The sequence below is a fragment of the Diabrotica undecimpunctata genome, chromosome 6 (assembly GCF_040954645.1).
Source record: "Diabrotica undecimpunctata isolate CICGRU chromosome 6, icDiaUnde3, whole genome shotgun sequence".
Classification (NCBI taxonomy): Eukaryota; Metazoa; Arthropoda; class Insecta; order Coleoptera; family Chrysomelidae; genus Diabrotica; species Diabrotica undecimpunctata.
In genome coordinates, this window is record NC_092808.1 from 8,234,008 (window position 1) to 8,253,017 (window position 19,010).

At 34.8% G+C, this 19,010-nt stretch overlaps 1 protein-coding gene across 2 annotated transcripts in view; it reads left to right on the top strand.

The window, feature by feature from the left end:
* Ca-beta (Calcium channel protein beta subunit) overlaps nucleotides 1-19,010 on the top strand; it is a 577,851-nt gene that overhangs the window by 419,488 nt on the left and 139,353 nt on the right. The window contains exon 1 of one of the 2 annotated variants that reach the window (XM_072534153.1): nucleotides 18,562-18,696. The exons of the other annotated variant lie outside the window; for it this stretch is intronic. The gene's annotated coding sequence lies outside the window, so the exon portion shown is untranslated. Of the gene's footprint in view, nucleotides 1-18,561; nucleotides 18,697-19,010 lie in introns of those variants that run through there. 2 annotated transcript variants of the gene reach the window in all.

The following is a 19,010-nucleotide window of genomic DNA, read 5'->3' on the forward strand; positions in this document are numbered from 1 at the left end:
CTGCAGAAGCATGATGAAAATGTTTTATCCGAAAGAATGTTAAATGGTCGGATCTTATTAACTTTGGGTAAAGACTTTGATAATTTCAAAGATTTGTGGGACACGATACCATCAAAGAATCAAACATTGAATTTACTGATTGAGAAATTGTGTACCATTGAATTACGTGACCAAAGTACTGTAGAATCTTTTGCGTTCGTTGCACGTAATAGCCCGACAGAAAAATACAATCAGAACCAAAGTATAAAGTCAAAGAAAAATGTACATCGTGCAAAAGAAAAATTTCCATGTCACAAATGCAAGAAACTAGGCCATTAGGCAAAAGAGTGTCCGTTGAAAAAATCAGCTGAGAATTTAGGTAAGAAGAAAAGTAATGATACTGCTTTTTTGTCTGTTGTTTTAAGTGCCTCATCTAACAATTGTATTGAAGCTGGAAAATGGTATTGTGACAGTGGAGCAACAAATCATATCACTACAGATAAACAATATTTCTCATCTTATACAGAATTTGCTGAACCAGAAAGTATATCACTGGGTAAGAAGGATGTATGTATGTTAGCCCATGGACAAGGAACAGTGAAAATTCAAACGCATCTGAATAATAAATGGAAAGGTGCTGACTTGAAGAATGTTTTTTATGTTCCTGAAGCAAGTGCTCATTTGTTTTCTGTGAAAGCTGCTGCACAAAGGGGTTTTATTACAGTGCTTGATGAAAAAGGTGTAAATATATATGATAAAAACACTTGTGAATCTGTAATGACTGGGTACTTCAAAAATGGCCTGTATGCACTTGATATACGTGTTATAAAACCGACAAATCCGTTCAAGTAAACTTAGCAGAGTCAACAGATATGTTGCAAGTGTACCATGAAAGATTTGGTCATCAGCATAAGCAACACGTAAAGAAGGTATTCAAGAAAATGAATATAGACATTGATGGGTGCAAAGAAAGCTTTTGCGATGGATGTGCAATTGGAAAAATGCATAGATTGCCATTCAAATCTAGGATCAATCGACCACAAGTCATTGGTGAGCAGATCCATGCAGATGTGAATGGGCCCATGTCTATAGAATCACTGGGAAAAGCACGTTATTACGTATGTTTTAAAGATAACTTTAGTAAGTTTCGGAAAGTCTTCTTTATGAAACATAAAAGTGAGGTATGTACTTTCTTAGAACAATTTTTAAATGAAGCTAGTACAAATGGCCATGTAGTAAAGCAACTGAGATGCGATGGAGGGAGAGAGTTTGACAAAAGAAAGGTATCTGAACTTCTTGCGAAGAGAGGTATAGAGCATTGTATCACTCCACCCTATACACCTCAGCAGAATGGTGTTGCTGAAAGGGAAAACCGCACCATTGTAGAGTGCGCACGGTCCATGTTAAACACATGTAAGTTGTCCAAACAATTGTGGGCAGAAGCATGCAATACTGCAGTGTACATTCTGAATCGCACAGGAAAGTCATCAATTGAAAGTAAAAGTCCCTATGAATTGTGGTATGGAAAGCCAATTGGAAGTTTGAAACATTTAAGAATATTTGGCACTGAATGTTATGTTCACGTTAACAAGAATCTTCGCAGTAAATTTGATGACAAGGCGATACATGGTTATTTAGTTGGTTATGTAAATGACAGGGATGGTTTTAGGATATGGATTCCATCTGAAAGAAGAATCGTATCGAGCCACGACGTACGATTTAAACCTGAGGTTATATGCAATTTGCGAATTGTTGAAGCCAAATCAGTGAACCAACATCAGTCGGAATGTTTTAGTGTGAATGAAAACTCCGAAGAAGTAAAAAGTGGTATCGGTGAGATTGTGGAATCTGAGAATATAAAAAGTGTAGAAGAAAGTGCGAGTGAAAATCAAGAAGTGAATAGAGAAGAAAGAAATAGTGAAAGTGTTCAAGAATCTAAGCGTTACCCTACACGTGTTAGAAATAAACCAAAATTGTATAATGATTTTTTGTTAGATAAAGATCTGGAAAATGTACCTGATCTTGCCATGTTTACTATGTCAATTTATTACAATTACAATTACAACAATTACATTACAAATTACAATTTTAGCATCTTGACAGTGGAACGGACAGTGAAATTGACAGTGAAATGGAGAGTGCCCTCTAAATCCTCTTAATATTTCATCTAATGTTAGGTATGCTGATGGATGAAAATGTTTAGGAAGATTTGGAACAAATTCTTCAAAAATTTCTCTAAAGGCGGCAAATTGATCAGTCTCTTTTCTTACTTCTCTACTTATTTTGCTATCAAAACGAATGTGGGTAAGAAGGAATTGAAATCTTCGTTCAGGCATAGTCAACCGGTAAATCTCCATGGACATGCCATTGGTGCGAAACAAATCTTGATAATTTTGACGGCCACTTTTATTTACACCGGATATATACAACAACCCTATGAAAGCTTTAATTTCAGTTCGATCAGTAATCTTGTAGATTCTATTTTGTATGAAATCATACTTTTTCGAAACAATAAATTGATTTGTATAATGCACTATTTTTTTCAAAATACTGTTTGGAAAAAAATATAACCATATTATAGATGGTTCCTTACCACTTTTGATATCACCCTTCGGTCCAGGTAAATGTGCTATAAGATTATGCTGGCGAGTTTTAACATTTGGTTTTTCGTTAACATGCTTTTTTCATTTGGATCCATCTTTGGCTATAAAACAAGGTACTCGATGTCTCGTAATAAACATATTATTACTAATATCATTCTCATTATCAGTTAAATCATCTTCCGTGTCACTATAAATTAACTGCTCTTCTACGTTATCCTCTAAAAGGCTTTCCTCACTGTCTTCCGGATCTAGGTCTGGATCACTTAGTTCATCACTTAAAACATCATCAAATAAACATTGTAACCTTTCCTGTTCGCCTAAGCACAACACAACACAAGCGTAAAATATGTTCGTCATCTGTGACGCTGCGTCCAATGGACCGACCACTACAAATACTTAAAATGCAATAATGGTTTAACAGCGGTTTATAGGTGTTATATACAAACTACCACTTTCCGGGAATACCTAAAATGGGAGACCCCTAACCCATAGACGTACGGATGGAACAGAAAATTTTTTTTTTTCGGTCCACTAGACAGGGCGTTACAGACAAAGGGTTAAAAAGGAAGGACGACAGTGACGGTACACAAATGTATGTAAGGTAGTAAAATTGCACAATTTAAAATGCCCTGCAGCTGACAAAATAAATGTTCGTAATACATGAAGGGTAGTGTATAATAGCTGACAATTATGACAGTTAATAAAAAGATAAAAAATATGTATTTTATTTCGAAATAGAAGTATGTATTTCTACTTCTGTAATAGAAAAATAGAAGAATTAAGTTTCTAATTTTCTGAAATGTGTAGTATATGAACGATCAGCTTTATGAACCATGTTTTAAAAGTCTTCTTGTGAGTGGGATGTGAGCTAAATGAACAATAGCACTAAAGCTTTGAAATAAAACGACGCCTTGAGATTGCCAGAAGTCCTTTCGATTAGATGAAAGCAGTACTCTGCAATGGAACACTGTGAATAGAGATTGGACCTAGAATATTGAGATGTTATGCATTTATTGCCCCTTTATATGTTAAATCCTGGACAATTAACAGGTAAAGTGCCATGAGAGGCCAACACGGACTCACACAAAAGTTATATATTGACCGCGTGATGCCGACGTTGACTCGCGTGCTAGGTCGTCAGGAAATACTGTGTGTAGCTCAACAGCGGCTTCTCAAACTCATTTAAAATACACGAGGACATTTCGGGCCCGACCAGATGGTCTAAAAAGCATACTTGGCCTATGCTTCTGAGATGTCAACGAGGACTCATATGGCCCATAATATTTATAAGTAACAATTGCGTAATTATATATTTTTTTGTTATATATTCATAGTAAAAACACATTTTAGGCAAAATAAGCTTCATTCTCATAAAACAAAACGTAATTACATTGTATCAAAATTGTATATAAAGTACTAATTTAATTTTTTGTCACGGAATGTATGACAAAAAAAACAGCCAAGGCAATAGTCAATGAAGTGTTAGTTGCTTTTCTCTGTGCTACTTACCTTCCTTCCTCTTCTACCATTTTTGCATAACACGTTGTACATCGTCTTCTGCCTGCACGACCAACATCGCTGAGTTTGTGACTATTTTCCATAATGACTGGTGTGACAATAAAATCTCTATAATAGGCCCCAAATTACCTGTTCCTTGAATGTGGTAATCGTCTTGCTTTCATTGGCAATGCTTTGATGCACGACATAGGCATTTATAAGTGCCGTCCAGTCAAGAGCTCCATCGGTACCATTTTATTCCTTTACGCAATGGCGAATTATAGCTTTTCATTTGAGTTAAATCTGATATATCAATGAAGCTTTTATATTTATTATATTCGATGACATTCAAATTACTTTGTTCAGCTACATGTTCGCCTATATACATAAGTTTTTGGGTGTAGGAGTTCATGTGCAAATGTGCCAGAATTGTAGTAGTAATCAATCACAAGTGTTCATCCTTTGTCAAGCAGTCCATCCATAAGTCTCATCACTACATTTGTTGGTACAGTGCTACCTTTAGCATGTTATTTTTCACAGTATACGTTAAAATCGTAGGTATAACCACCTTCCAGAAAAAGTTTGAATAATTTTATTCCAAATTTGTGCCTCTTGTTTGCAATATACTGCTTGAATTTTAGTCGCCCTTGAAAAGGCACTAAAGTTTCGTCAATGCACACGTTTTCCTTTGGAACGATGGCAGTCTTGAATTTATCCTTCAGTCTGCTAATCAAGGGAATGATCTTCTGCAAAAGGTCATCTGTTTTTATTGAATTATCGTTGAAATGCAACATTTTCCACAATAATTGGAAGCGTTTCCTTGACATTACTTTTTTTTGATATTATTCATCAAAAAAGTGAAACAAACTTTTCTGAAGTTTTTCTTTCGGATTTTTAAAGTACAACTAATTTTAAGGTACTTACTTTATCAAGGTCACACCTTCTTGATCCCCTAGCTTGGATTGTTTCACATCATTACTTTACTAATTCTTTTTTGCCCGAGAGGCACGTGGGAAAATGTTAGTTCGAAGTTGATGTAATAACATAAAAAAAATGTAATATAGAGAGTATTAACGAGTAGATTCTCGATAAAATACTAAAAAAAAAGAATGAAATAATCACTAAAGCAGAATAGAGAAGACGAGAATGGTTAAAATAGTAAGAGATAAATTACTAAACGGTAGGGGAAGTATCGGCCCATCGTGCAAAATATAGAGTGACAACCTTCCACAGAGGTATCAATCCGCCAATGACCGATCAGAATATATTATAAGAGATAGAAGAAGAATAGACCGCGGATACTATTTATTTTCCACCATAAAAAATTTCCACCGATAAATGAAAATATAAAATTGCTTCTTATGACATCTAACAGATGACAATGCATTGTGCAGACGACATTTATAGGAAATTTTACATTCGTAAGAAGAGAAATTTTAAGCAAGTTGTCCCTAATAACATGATGGGATAATTTTTTTAATCCTCTCATTATCCTTTTAGAATTAACCTATAAGTACCTAATTAACAGGAAAAACGCATTGTTATAGTACAATTCGAAAAGATAGATACATGCTCATCAAATAGTGGTGTGTATTTTACCATTAATTAAAATATTTAATATAATAACAAAGATAATAATATAATATTTCCTCTACAATATTTCAATCAACGATTTTACATAGGTACCTAAGTATATATTTGTAAGAATACAGACACATTCTAAGATAATTATTTACTGAATATTTGGGGTATAGTTGGGCATTTGGGTACTTGTGATAACTATTATTTGATAAAAAATAACGTTCTTAAAATACTTTGAAACTTTCTGCAAAATACTTTGATAATTCTGTCTAAATAAAAGAAATTTTCTTTTGGGACTCATGTAGACATCTATCGTCGACCTCTCGAAACATCGCAGACGTTACTACGCTTCACTCTACACAGAATCCAGCAGATACATTCATTTTTGTGTCCGCAGATGGCAGACAAATCACGTTTCATTACGGAATAAAAGATTGAGAGATGGAAACCGAAAGAGTTACAGTTATATTCTAGAGGAGAGTGTTATTTCTCGACTTGATTTTCTCCATTTATACGATAATATAATTCCTTAAATATGTATCAGCTATTCAGTACATAAATACTAAAATATATTTATTAATTTTATTAAATTTTAAGTTAAATTAAACTTGCTGCCAAATAAACTGCCAGTTATATTCTTTGGTGACTTAAATAGATTCCAGCAAATCTCTTTCTATACCTACCTATATAATATTTTTTAATACAAATACAAATTGAGAATTTTATACAATTTTAATTTAAAAAATCGAAGCCTAAAGAAATTGGAACACGGTAATATAGAATGGGATCCTGTAATATTTACAACATACGATTAGAAAATAACAATACCATGCAAATTTTTATAGATTTCCAGCAAGCATATGATTCCATAAAAAGAAGCAAATTGTGGATAGCAATGTTAGAAATGGGAATACCAAGAAAATTAGTTGAATTAACACAAATCGTGACAGACTCATATGCACAAGTACAGATATGTAGGAAGCAGAACATCGATGCCATTTGGTATAAATTCAGGACTTAGGCAGGGCAGGCTGCTGTTCAATTTTGTTTTAGAATATGCAATAAGTAATATATCGTGTGAGCTGACAGGAGGATTTGCTGATCAAGGATCAAAACCGTTGCTGGCCTTTGCTGATGATATAGATGCAGTCACGCATTCTACAAGAGACGTAAGAGAGGTGTTTTCATAGCTCGAGGAGGAAACAGGTAGTCTGGGTCTCCGAATAAATGAAGAAAAGACGAAATACATGCTAGTAACCAAAAATCCAAGACCAAGAGTTAGGCAGAACATCAGTATTAATGATCACAACTTCAAAGTAGTAAAGGAGTTTAAATACCCATAAACCACATAGAAAAAGAGGTCTCAGCAAGGATAGCTGCGGGAAATAAAGCATTATACCCCCTTCAACATTGTTAAGATCGAAGCTGCTAAAAAGAAAATCTAAATTAACACTGTACAAGTCGATTATTCGCTCAATTATTACATATGGCAGTGAAACATGGACTCTCAACCAGCGGGAAATCAATAAGCTTCTAGTATTTGAAAGAAAGGTTCTCATAATAATATTTGGTCTTCAAAGAGATGAATTCACAGGGGATTGGAGAAGACGCCGAAATGCTGAATTGGTGATTCTGTATGGAACTGAAAACATAGTTAGACATATCAAGGCAAACCGAATAAGATGGGCAGGTCATGTGGTACGATCAGAGGATGACAGAAAGACAGTATTTTTTGAAAGACCAGATGGTAGAAGATCAGTAGACCGACCGAGAAAAAGATGGAAGGATGATGTTGAAGCCGATTTATCTAGAATTGGGGTGCAACAATGGGAAATAGAAGCGCAAGATACATAATAACGTTATTTTTGATGTTCTAAACGCGGAATTGAAGAGGTGGATTCCGGGATTAAGGGATTAAGTCATTTTTTTTTTCACATTTTGAGGTTTTAGTTTGATCTGATTCTAGAGCATCATTTCTAACATTAGAAAAACAATTCATGCCATAACAGCTTAAGTCAAGTATACTATACAGATTACAAATCAGTAATCTTTTCCAAAAGTGCTTTAGTCATGCCTTGTTATTTTCCAAACAGGCTTAAGTCAGCTGTTGAGTGTTTTCGCATGCGCGATTCCAGCTGTCAGCATCTATTTGCTTTTAATTTTTGGTTATGTTGATTGTTTGAGGTGAAACAAGTGAATAATCGAAAACGTGTGTTATAAGTATAGAATGAGTTTAGATTTTCTAACAAGTGATTTTTCAGTATCTGTAAACGAAATTAATAGTGCCAAGAAGATGAAACGAGAGAAAAATGAAGACCTGTAGGACAAAAATCTCAAGAAATTCGCAATAAATAGTAAAGAAGCTCATCCAGATCCTCGCATTGTTTATGCTCATAAAGCTACTTACATCATAAATGATGTAAGTAGCTTTTATGATAAAATCTACTCACATAAGACTGGTGCTGATCAGAACAACTTCGTATTCAAAAACCTTCCCAATCAAGAGTCTAAGCAATATTCTAGAAATAAAACAAATCCACGATCTCGAACAGTTACAAAATACTTCATACGACAGACAAATGGTGTTTTATTAAGTGTGTGTAATTCCACATTCCTGTTCATCACACAATTTTCATCAAAAAGATTGAATCGATTAGCTAAAGCTTTAAAAGAATCAGGAGAATGTTCTCGTGAAAATTGAGGTGGAGCTAGGATAAAACCCAAAGATTCAAGTACAGCTCAATCAATGATTCATTTCATAAAATCATTAAAGTGCTGTGAAAGTCATTATGGTCGGGGAAAGAGCGTCCGCGGTTACCTTAGTCATGAGTTATCTATTAAAAAATTGTGGCGTATTTGGAAACAGACTCAAAAAGAACAGAAGAAGTCAATTGCTCAAAGTTCTTTAAGATCTTCTAGACGAAATTCAATCTTCAAGTTTTTGCAGTCCAAAGACATACGTTTATTCATTTTGTGATCTAACAAAAAATGAAATAAATTTATACAAAGACTTTCAAAAAAAAGCTTCCCTTATTACTAAGTACAGATGGCACAAGTTACGAGCTAAGAAATTTTTGAACTGCTTAAAAGAACAGATATCTTTTGACATGGAAGAAATCAGCTTCTTCCAAAACTAAGAGTTGGTAGAGGTATTTTATTCTCGACAAATTTGGGTTTATAATCTTACTTTTGTATTGATGGAAGATACACAAGATTCTACTAATACTTTTGTGTACACATGGACTGGAAACCAGAGTGGGCGAGGCTTTTTGTGACTTTGCAAGACAAGTTAAAAATATTTCCTACTTAGTTATGTGCAGATTTTCAGAGCATTTAGTGATATTCAGCGTTGCTTTAAAAAAAGCAACTTGCTAAAAAAGTATTTGGACGTTTTGAAAAAATATTAGGAATAGGAAGAAAAGAAACAATAGTTGAACCAGAGGAGTACTACAAAGTGTTTGCATCTTCAGCTACACTTTAAGTTTTAGGAAAAGACTGGGAACTTTTTGATTTCATGGATGCTGCAAAACGAGTTTTATTCAAGAAGCTCCTTTTTTTGATGCGTGATCGAGTTTTTTTTTACGATAGAAATGGTAGAAGAATTCTGCTACTTAGGATCACTGGTAGACTACAAAAATAACACATACAACGAGATAAAAAAAGAATATGCGTGGCTAACCGCCGTTATTTTGGCCTTAGCCCTCAACTAAGAGCGAGAAGTATGTCAATAGCAACAAAGTGCAAACTTTATAAAACAATAATACGCACTTGCTCACATACGGATCGGAAACATGGGCAATGACGACCCGAGATGAAGAGTTACTGCGAGTCTTTGAAAGAAAAGTATTGAGGACCATATATGGCGGAGTAAACGAACAGGGTCTGTGGAGAAGGCGATATAACTTTGAACTCTATAGACTTTTTGGTGATGCAGATATTGTAAAGACCATCAAAATAAACCGCCTAAGGTGGGTGGGCCACGTTATGCGGATGGATGAGAGTGATCCCACTAAAATAACTATGCTAAACAGGCCGGTCGGAAGAAGAAGAAGCGGGCAACCTAAACTCAGATATCTGGACGATGTACAGGAAGATCTGAGGGAGATTGCAGTGAGGGGCTGAAGAAGACAGACACTCGATAGGGAAGGATGGAAGAATGTTTTGAAGCAGGCCAAGGCTCACGAAGGGCTGTAGCGCCAACTGATGATGATGATGGAGTTTTTTTTATTTTCAAATGAATGTAATATAGACATTAAAGCTAAAAATACCCACTGTGGTGATTCTAGTACTTTTAAAGTTATAAAAAGGATGCAATTTGCTGGAAGTGTACAGTACAGTGAAGTCTATGTCATTAATGAATTATGTAAGTGAAAAGAAGAAAAAAGGTGTGGAAAACCTTGTCAAATTTATTTCATTATCTGACTGAAAGTTCAAAAGCCTTTGATAATACTGCACTTACCAATGTGCAAAATGGTTCCAACGATAATAATACTGTAGTGTATGATGAACTAGAACCTTTTATTTGAAAGATTTTTAGTTTTCAAATTTTGAGAAAAATGTGAATAATTGATTTTGATGAATAAAAATTAATTTTTAATTATGTACTTAGATAGTTTTCTGACATCTTAAAGATAAGTTCTGATTATCAATAAACTTACAAATGAATAATAATATGAAGTTGTATCTCACATGAATTTTCCAAAAGTGCTTAAGTCACTGACTTAAGGTCATTTTGAAAAGAAAAACAAATGTTTCTATTCTTAAAAGCCATGATTTTGTGTTCAAATCTTACTTTCAATTGTCTTGAAACAAGAATTTGAACCTGCAAATTACATGAATGATTTTACTCCAAAGTAGGGTAGAGTGCTTTAGAGTGCGCGGTCAATAAGAGTGCGCACTCGTCGATTTTCTGAGTGCGTCGTCGACAGGAACAAAGTTGTAGTTCGTAGGTTCGTACCAATTAAGCGAAGTGTTTGTATGTGTCTTGAGCATTTTAGGCAAATAAACACCGATAATAACGTTATTAGGTAACTTTAATTAGTTTTGTCTATTTTCTTATTATATTTTGAAGTTTTTGACATTGTGCACAACTGTAGTTTGCAAGAATTTCGCGGTAATATTTTACCATACTTGCAATAAACTTTGAATAATTGTATGTATCATACCGTTACTTACAATTTTGCACCAAGATGGAGGCAGCACTATAATTTGTTAAAACATGCACGTTTTCTAAAAGTGGGCAGTCATTAATATTGTAAGAGTACGCTCGCACTCTTATAAACCAGGTTTTTGTTATAACGGATTAACCGTATTTTTTTTTTTGTTTAAACATGTCTGGCAGAAAACGAACTTCTCAGCGTGCTTTATGCTCACTGGTTGTTATGGAGGCAGCAAGAAAAAGGGTTGAAAATGGAGAAAGTAAGAGAAGCGTGGCAAAATATATAGTAATGCCGGAAATTACGTTAAGAAAAAGGCTAAAAAGAACAACTTTAGCAACAAATCTGAGAAGATACGACATTACTTTAACAGCAGAAATGGAAGTTGCGCAACTATATAAGAACAATAGACAACATGTTTTATGGGCTAACTTCTAGAGCTTTAAGAAGTCTAGCGTTTGAGTTCGCTGAAATAAATAAATTAGAACATCGTTTTGATTGAACTTCAAAAATGGCAGGCAAGGGCTGGTTACGTGGATTTTTGAAACGACACAAAGATGTTAGTTTGAGGCAATCCACCGCTACTAGCGTCGCCAGGGCTATTGGGTTTAATGAACCACAGTGTAAGCGGTTTTATGAAAATCTTTCGAAGTTAATGAATACATATAAATTCCAGCCACATGCAATTTACAATATGGAATCGCAGAAGCAAAAAGTCGGAAATTATCACCAGTTCTCCATATAAGGACCAACTAATTGAAGAAAATGAGAAAAAAAAGCCGCAATACAAACTCAAACTGGATGTTGGCGATAACCTATCACACCGCAAGCGCTTCTGGGGGGGAGTTTAAAAAGGAAATCAGATGTGAACCTCAGACCGGCAGAGAATACATAATACAAAAAAAAATGAAAAAGCTTTTTTCACAAAGCCAACAACAACGCCTCATAGGAAAATTTGGAGCAGTTCAGGGTTCACCGAAACATTTAAAGAACCTATCACAGTCGACTGGATTAAGTGCATATCATGGGCTGAATGGTGGCATGAAAAGTGCAGTGCCTACGCAGGTCTTGGATCTTATAAATGTGACCTATGTTCATAAAATTACGTGCGCAATCTTACAATCCTACGTACTTTTAAAAAGCGGGTTTATAAGAGTGCGCAAAAGCACTTTTTTTTTAGTTTCACTTTTTCTATTAAAGTAATAATGTTTAGTTTGCAAATTATAATTGATTTTGTTATTTATGTATCAACAGGATTAAATAAAAATAAATATACTTTCAACGCAATTGATTTGGATTTTACACTTGATTAAACCTCAAGTGCGCATTCTTGAAGCACTCTACCCTAACATTTAATTATATTCTTAAACATAGAAAAAATTCGTTCCTGAAAAATTTACTCCTTTTGGAATCCACCTCTTCATATGGCTGAGTTAGAATAGAGGTTAACTGGAGATACCACAAAATAACAAATACATTATGTTACTTAATGCACATGTCCATGTGAATTACGACCTAATTTTCAACCTTGAAAACATTTAAGATGTTAAAAATCAGAGAAGTTATCTAAATAAAAAAGTTTAAACATTGCGTTTTATTCCAAAGAATATCACCACCTTTAATGATCAAACACCCCATCTCTACACTAACCTATTTTTAAATTAATAGGTATTTTGTTTGGGCTTCCGCCGAATTTGAAACGTATTACACATACCCCTGTTATCGAATTTATTTGGTAGGCTCCATGACTGGATTCGACTAAATTTAGATCTTCGACTTTTTGTTCGATATTCAATGAATTCTTTAATAATTTTAAGAAGTATTAGCTTCGGCTCAATAGCACAACAACGGAGTTTGGAGAAATTATTTTTCCTGGAGACATAGAAATCGAATAAACTATTTCGTGGAATAAGTCTATCTGATTTTTTTAATCAAATAGCAATTAAACAACAAAAAATGAATAAATCTGATGGTCCTGATTTTTCCCTTTTTTGTCAAAAATCTGTTCTTGTAAATTTGAATAAAGATTCATTCTTTGATAACTATTTTTAATTTGAGTTGTTAAGGCCCGTTTTCACACTACGTCTTATTGTACGTTTTGTGGGTCATATAAAACGTACGACAAAATGTACGTTTTGTCCAGTGTATACACACTACGTTTTTCCTTCCGTTTTCTATCTCATTTCTAATTCAAAGTCTTGAGTTGTGTGAAGTTTGTTTACTGTTTTTTTTTATTATGGAGAAAACACGGCTACTTTCTTTTATTTTTTCAACTATAAAGATACTACGACTAAGGAAAAAGGGGATGAAGAGGGAAAAGACAAGATGGTTAAGAGACTGTGCTTCTAAAAAGAAGCCAGTTCTCGTTACTAAAAAAAGCGAACCAGATGACTGGCGCAATTATTTGCGAATGGACACCTCAGCCTATTGTCAATTGCTAGAGTTGGTAACACCATACATATTGAAATAAGACACCTCATGAGAAAAGCCATTACACCCCATGAAAGACTCACAGCAACTCTCAGATAGGTATCTTACAACAGGACGCAGCGTCAAGGACTTGGAGTTCACAATCATAATATCCAAACCAGCGTTAAGCCAAATAATTCCTGAAACCTGTAATGCAATCTACTTGGTTTTAAAACATAACTACTTAAAAACTTTTATACAATTCAATAAATTCCCCGAGAAAATCGTGCGTGCATTGCCATAAATCTGGCATTATTAGGCTTTTTTTGGGAAAAATGAAACAAACTGCAGTGGAACTAGTTGTCAAATAAGTCAAGATCGGACGACTTGTCTGAACATGTATTTTCACGTAACGTTTTATCCTATCAGTTCTCGCAAAACTATGCTTCTCCCATCATTTCTACGATCTGACAGATCTGAGATTTCATTTCGATTCGACAAGACGTACGTTTTGCTGTTTACATGCCACGTTTTATTGTATAGGATTTGTCCTATCTAACAAAACGTACAATAAGATGTAGCGTGAAAACCGGCCTTTATATACGCGTCCTTCTACTTCATTCGCATTTAGATATTGTAAAACCAGCAGTACCAAGAAAATAGCATTCATTTTATTTTCAAAATACGATACTTACTTTGTACAAACTGTTAGCAGGCATTAATCTTGAGTCGGTCGCAACTTACTCTTGTATAAAAGCTGTCGCAATGTATCAAAATGATACAAACTTTGACTTAAAATTACAGTAACAGCAATAGTTTTTGGATCAAGCGTAGTTGTAGATTACATCCAATAATTCATTATGTTCCTTCCTTTTTGTTTGTGTAAATACATTGTGATAACAAAAAAAACTATTTGTGTATGTAAATCCGAAGACGTGACTTACGGGTAAAAAGCTACTGACAGCAACGGTCGCAATGTATCTGTTTGATACGTGATTATATAATTAGTCAGATATATGTGGTGTTTTAGTTGTGTTTTTTATTATTTTTATAATTTATTCTTTTAGTAGGATTTAAAACATTTATATATTATCAAAAAACGGTTATCGCCAAAAGTGGCGATCTGTCACTTGAGTGTCTTGTTCTTGTAACCTTGAGTGACATGATGTGCACACTGGGGTTGTATGCTCGCCACAAATATATCGTTTACAATTCTTGCAAATTGTTTTGGTCAACTTGGTCCTTCGTGATGAAGAAAAAGGTGACGCCGTATATTCTCCTGTCCATTTCCGATTGAAATCACTTGGTCATTAATGCCTGCAACATTCAGCATGGAAAAAAAGAAGACCATGGGCCAACGACGTGTGTTTCTACCAACGTTGTAGGAAGCGCAAAGCTTATCGACAACGTCGACAGCTGACTTGGTTTTATTATAATATGTGATCATGTCTGGTTTCGTAGCTTGTCATGACGTCTGACCTTTGGAGTCATCGTAATGCTGAGAAGATATAACAAGAACATTTCGATTTTTTTGGTACGCAGGAAACAATAGTGGAGTGTTCTTCAAAACCAAACATAGTTGACTGTGGTGGTCGCCCTTTTTACATTTAGCAGATATCCTGGCAGTTCCCTTTTATTTTTTTATTGTGCCAACATACAACAGTCTATTACTTTTTAATTCGGTAACAAGTTGAACATCTGTAAACCAATTATCTGCCGTTATACTGTTTCCCGTTCCATAAATAGGTTGCCAATCTTTTAACGACAATAAATGGTTTATTACTTTATTCATAGGGTCCCTGGGGTTGCTTTACAGCATATATTTCCTAGGCTATAACTATAAAAAGTAACTTCATCACACATAGCATAAATTTTTACTCCGTATTTGGATGGCTTTGAAGGGATATATTGTTTGAACTTGCAACGTCCCCTAAAAGCATCCAGTTTTTCGTCAATAGTCACACACTGTGAATCTAGTGAATAGCTATGTTTACAATTATGAACAAAATCGTCGAAGAGCTCACGAATCTGCGCAATGTTGTCAACAGCTTTCCTTTCAGGTCTTGTGATGCGGTCATCGAAACGCAGGCATCTCATAAGAAACTTGAACCTTCTGAGACTCATAACCGGTCGAAATCTTTCCACGCCGTGTCCATCTGTACCCCAGAGATCCTTTAACATCATTTTGTTGGCGTGCAAAGTTCCTGCTAGGAATGCTTTACTTCAAGACGAATGTACTGGTTTGTGAACTTGACTATTGTTTGTAGCATTGTATCAGAAAATATCTGACTCCAACTTTCTATATGTAACTAAGCTAGTCATGCTTCATGTATCACTCTTGAGAGACGTGTAACCAGGTTATGTGGCTCAGTGCGTAGCTTTTTCGCTCGCGGTGTTTTCATCCATCTAGTGGTTTTATCTTTTCCAAAGTAAAATAAATTGTCGTGTAAATCTGGTTCTTCCTCTGTCCCACTCTCTTCAGTATCAGAGTCACCAACTTTTTCATCCGTTGGCTGATCTTTCGCATCTGTGTCCGGCTCATCCTCGAAATCTTCTACTTAGTTGCATCTTCATTTTCGTCCTCTTCTAACATAAATTTTCGAGAAAGATATTCTACATCATTCGGATTATTTAGGTTGTAAATCCACTTTGCAACCATTATACTGAAAATAAAAATATAAAATAACGCTCATCTATAATAAGTAGACCGAAAATAGCCTAAAATACGACAAAAAATCAAATACCTCGGTCCCATCATGAGAAACAGCGAAAAGTATGGTTGCTGCAATTAATTCTACAAGGAATAGTAGAAGGAAAACGAGCACCAGCAAGGCGAAGGATTTCTCGTCATCTACATACGTGGTTCAACATAAAAACCACAAATCTTTTCAGAGCAGCAGTTGGCAAAATACAGATTGACATGATGGTCGCCAACATCCGAAACGGATAGGCACTACAAAAAGAAGAATATGCTATAACTATTGGTTATTGGGTACTTTCTCTATTCTCTATACAAAGTCACACACAAGGAGATCAGGATAAAAATACGGGCAGCTAAAGAGAAGTGACAAGACGATGTACGGTGGACGCCTACGCAGAAATGCATGGCACCTTAAGAAGAAGAAGAAGAAAGAGAAGTGGTACAACGACAAATGTTTAGAGATAGAAGAACTCCAGAGAAATCATGACAGTTATGAATTGCACAAAAAAATTAAGAATTAGCAGGTATAAGACGGTCGAACAATAGTAACACCCTGGTTAATACGAATGGTAAAATAATATCGGATATCAAAGGAAAACTAAACAGATGGAGAGAATACGTACAGAAATGTTTGAGGATGACAGGACACAACAAGATAGCATGAACGATTGCGAGGAAATTGATATATAACTAAGGATGAAATAATACATGCAATAAATCTGGCAAAATCTAATAAAACAGCGGGGCCTGACACAATTCAAACTGAAATAATTAAATTAATATCAGAAGATCAGATCAATATATTAGTAGACTTATATAATACTATATATAATATGGGTATTATTCCGTACTCATTTAAGAATTTTCAGATAAGTAGAACAAGACATCACTGAAACCCAATTTGGATTTAGGAATGCCATGGGTATACGAGAGGCATTATTTGGATTTAACGTCCTCATGCAAAGATGTATGGATGTAAACCAACCACTCTATGTTTGTTTTATTGATTACAATAAGGTGTTCGATAAGGTCCGACACAACCGTCTTATACAGTTACTTAAAGATAAACACATTGACAAAAAAGACTTAAGAATAATAACTCATCTCTACTTTAACCAAACAGCAAAAGTCAGAGTAGGCAAAGAACTTTCGGAGAAAGTAGAGATAAAAAGGGGCGTAAGGCAAGGTTGCATACTATCCCCCTTATTGTTCAATCTATATTCGGAAGAAATAATTAAAAAATCACTCGAAAATGTAACAATTGGAATAAAAGTCAACGGCAGCCCCATCAACAATATCAGATATGCCGATGATACTATACTAATTGCAGAGAATATACAAGATCTACAGACACTTTTAGATAATGTAGTGAATGCTAGTGAGGAAAGCGGACTAACGCTTAATGATAATAAAACGAAATTTATGACAATTTCCAAAAAACAACAACAAGACATTTTAAATATAAGAGGGGTTCCAATAGAAAAAGTAAAAAAATACAGATATCTTGGTACAATTATTAATGAAAATAACGAGTATACAGAAGAAATAAAAATGAGAATTGGACAAGCTAGAGCAACATTTAATAAGATGAGAAAAGTATTATGCAGTAGAGACCTTAGTTTGCAACTCAAAATAAGGATATTACGTTCATATGTGTTTTTGGTGCTGCTGTATGGGGTGGAGGCCTGGACCTTAAAGAAAGAGGTGAGCGATCGACTTGAAGCATTCGAGATGTAGACTTACCGAAGAATATTAAAAATAAGTTGGGTAGACCGAATAACAAATGTTGAGGTCCTCAGAAAGATGACAAAGGAAATGGAAATCATGTATACGATTAAGATAAGAAAGTTACAATATCTAGGCCACGTTATGAGAGGGGATAAATATGTGTTGCTACAAACCATAATGCAGGGAAAACGAAGTATTGGAAGAAGACGCATCTCCTGGCTCAACAATCTGGGAAAGTGGTACAATTGCAGTTCCGTCGACTTGTTCAGAGCTGCAATCTCAAAAGCAAAAATAGCTGTGATGATTACCAACCTCCTTAGAGGAGACGGTACCTAAAGAAAAAGACTTTCTCTATTGCTTTATATTGTTGGATATAGTAATCTACTCGGCTTGCATGTGATGTGTACACCACATACAAGATTTGAGGTCTATCATACAAGAATCTGGCCATATTTTGCATACACAACTACCTTTAATGCCTATTATATCACGCGAAAATCTAAATACTATCAGGAAGAGTTTAGAATAACAGTTACGCCGTAGTTTAGACGTAAACAATACTTGTGAATGCATTCTAACGACAGAAATATTCACATGTTCGTAGAAATATCAATAAAAGCCAAGCTTCGCGTCATCTTCCCGAACGTAACACTTCAACGCGTCTAAGCACTCAAAATATTAACGGCTTCATTCATTTTCTTAAAAAATAAACGTCCTGTTTTGCAAAACATCGTTAAAAGAAATAATTGAGGCAAATATTAACGTGCAGATGAGTTACAAGCTAAAAGCCCAGTTGATTATTTATAGAATCGTTTGGCATAGGATATAGAGTGCCTTGACGATAGTTTGGAGCAAGTGAATGTCGTGCGGTGTGTGGACACATTCTTTTTTGTTTTTAATAGTCGATTTGGTGGCTGCGGCTGTGATAAAAAAATGTGCTCGTAACTTTTCTCTCGAAGGGTGAATACGCGTTAGTGTACTTAAAATATTGTGCTGTGATTTTTGTGCAGTCAATCAAGTCTTCTAAATAATATAGATACATGTAGAAACTTATATTAGAATCATATAATCATATATTATTACTTTTATTTTATAAAAAGAACACATTTTGGTATTAGAATGCAAGAATCTGATGTCTACCTCATTTGGATACTCTATTCTTATGTATAACACAATTTCTGTTATTTTTGATGATGATGATGTTATCATTATCAGCATCATCATCACCATCATCGTTCTCAGCATATTCTACCAATTATGGTGCAGCCTTCCTTACATATTCATTCTTCATTTCTGCCCACGATTGTCTAAAATCCGTTTGGTTTTGTGCCATGTTGTACCGGCTTGTTTCCTCAT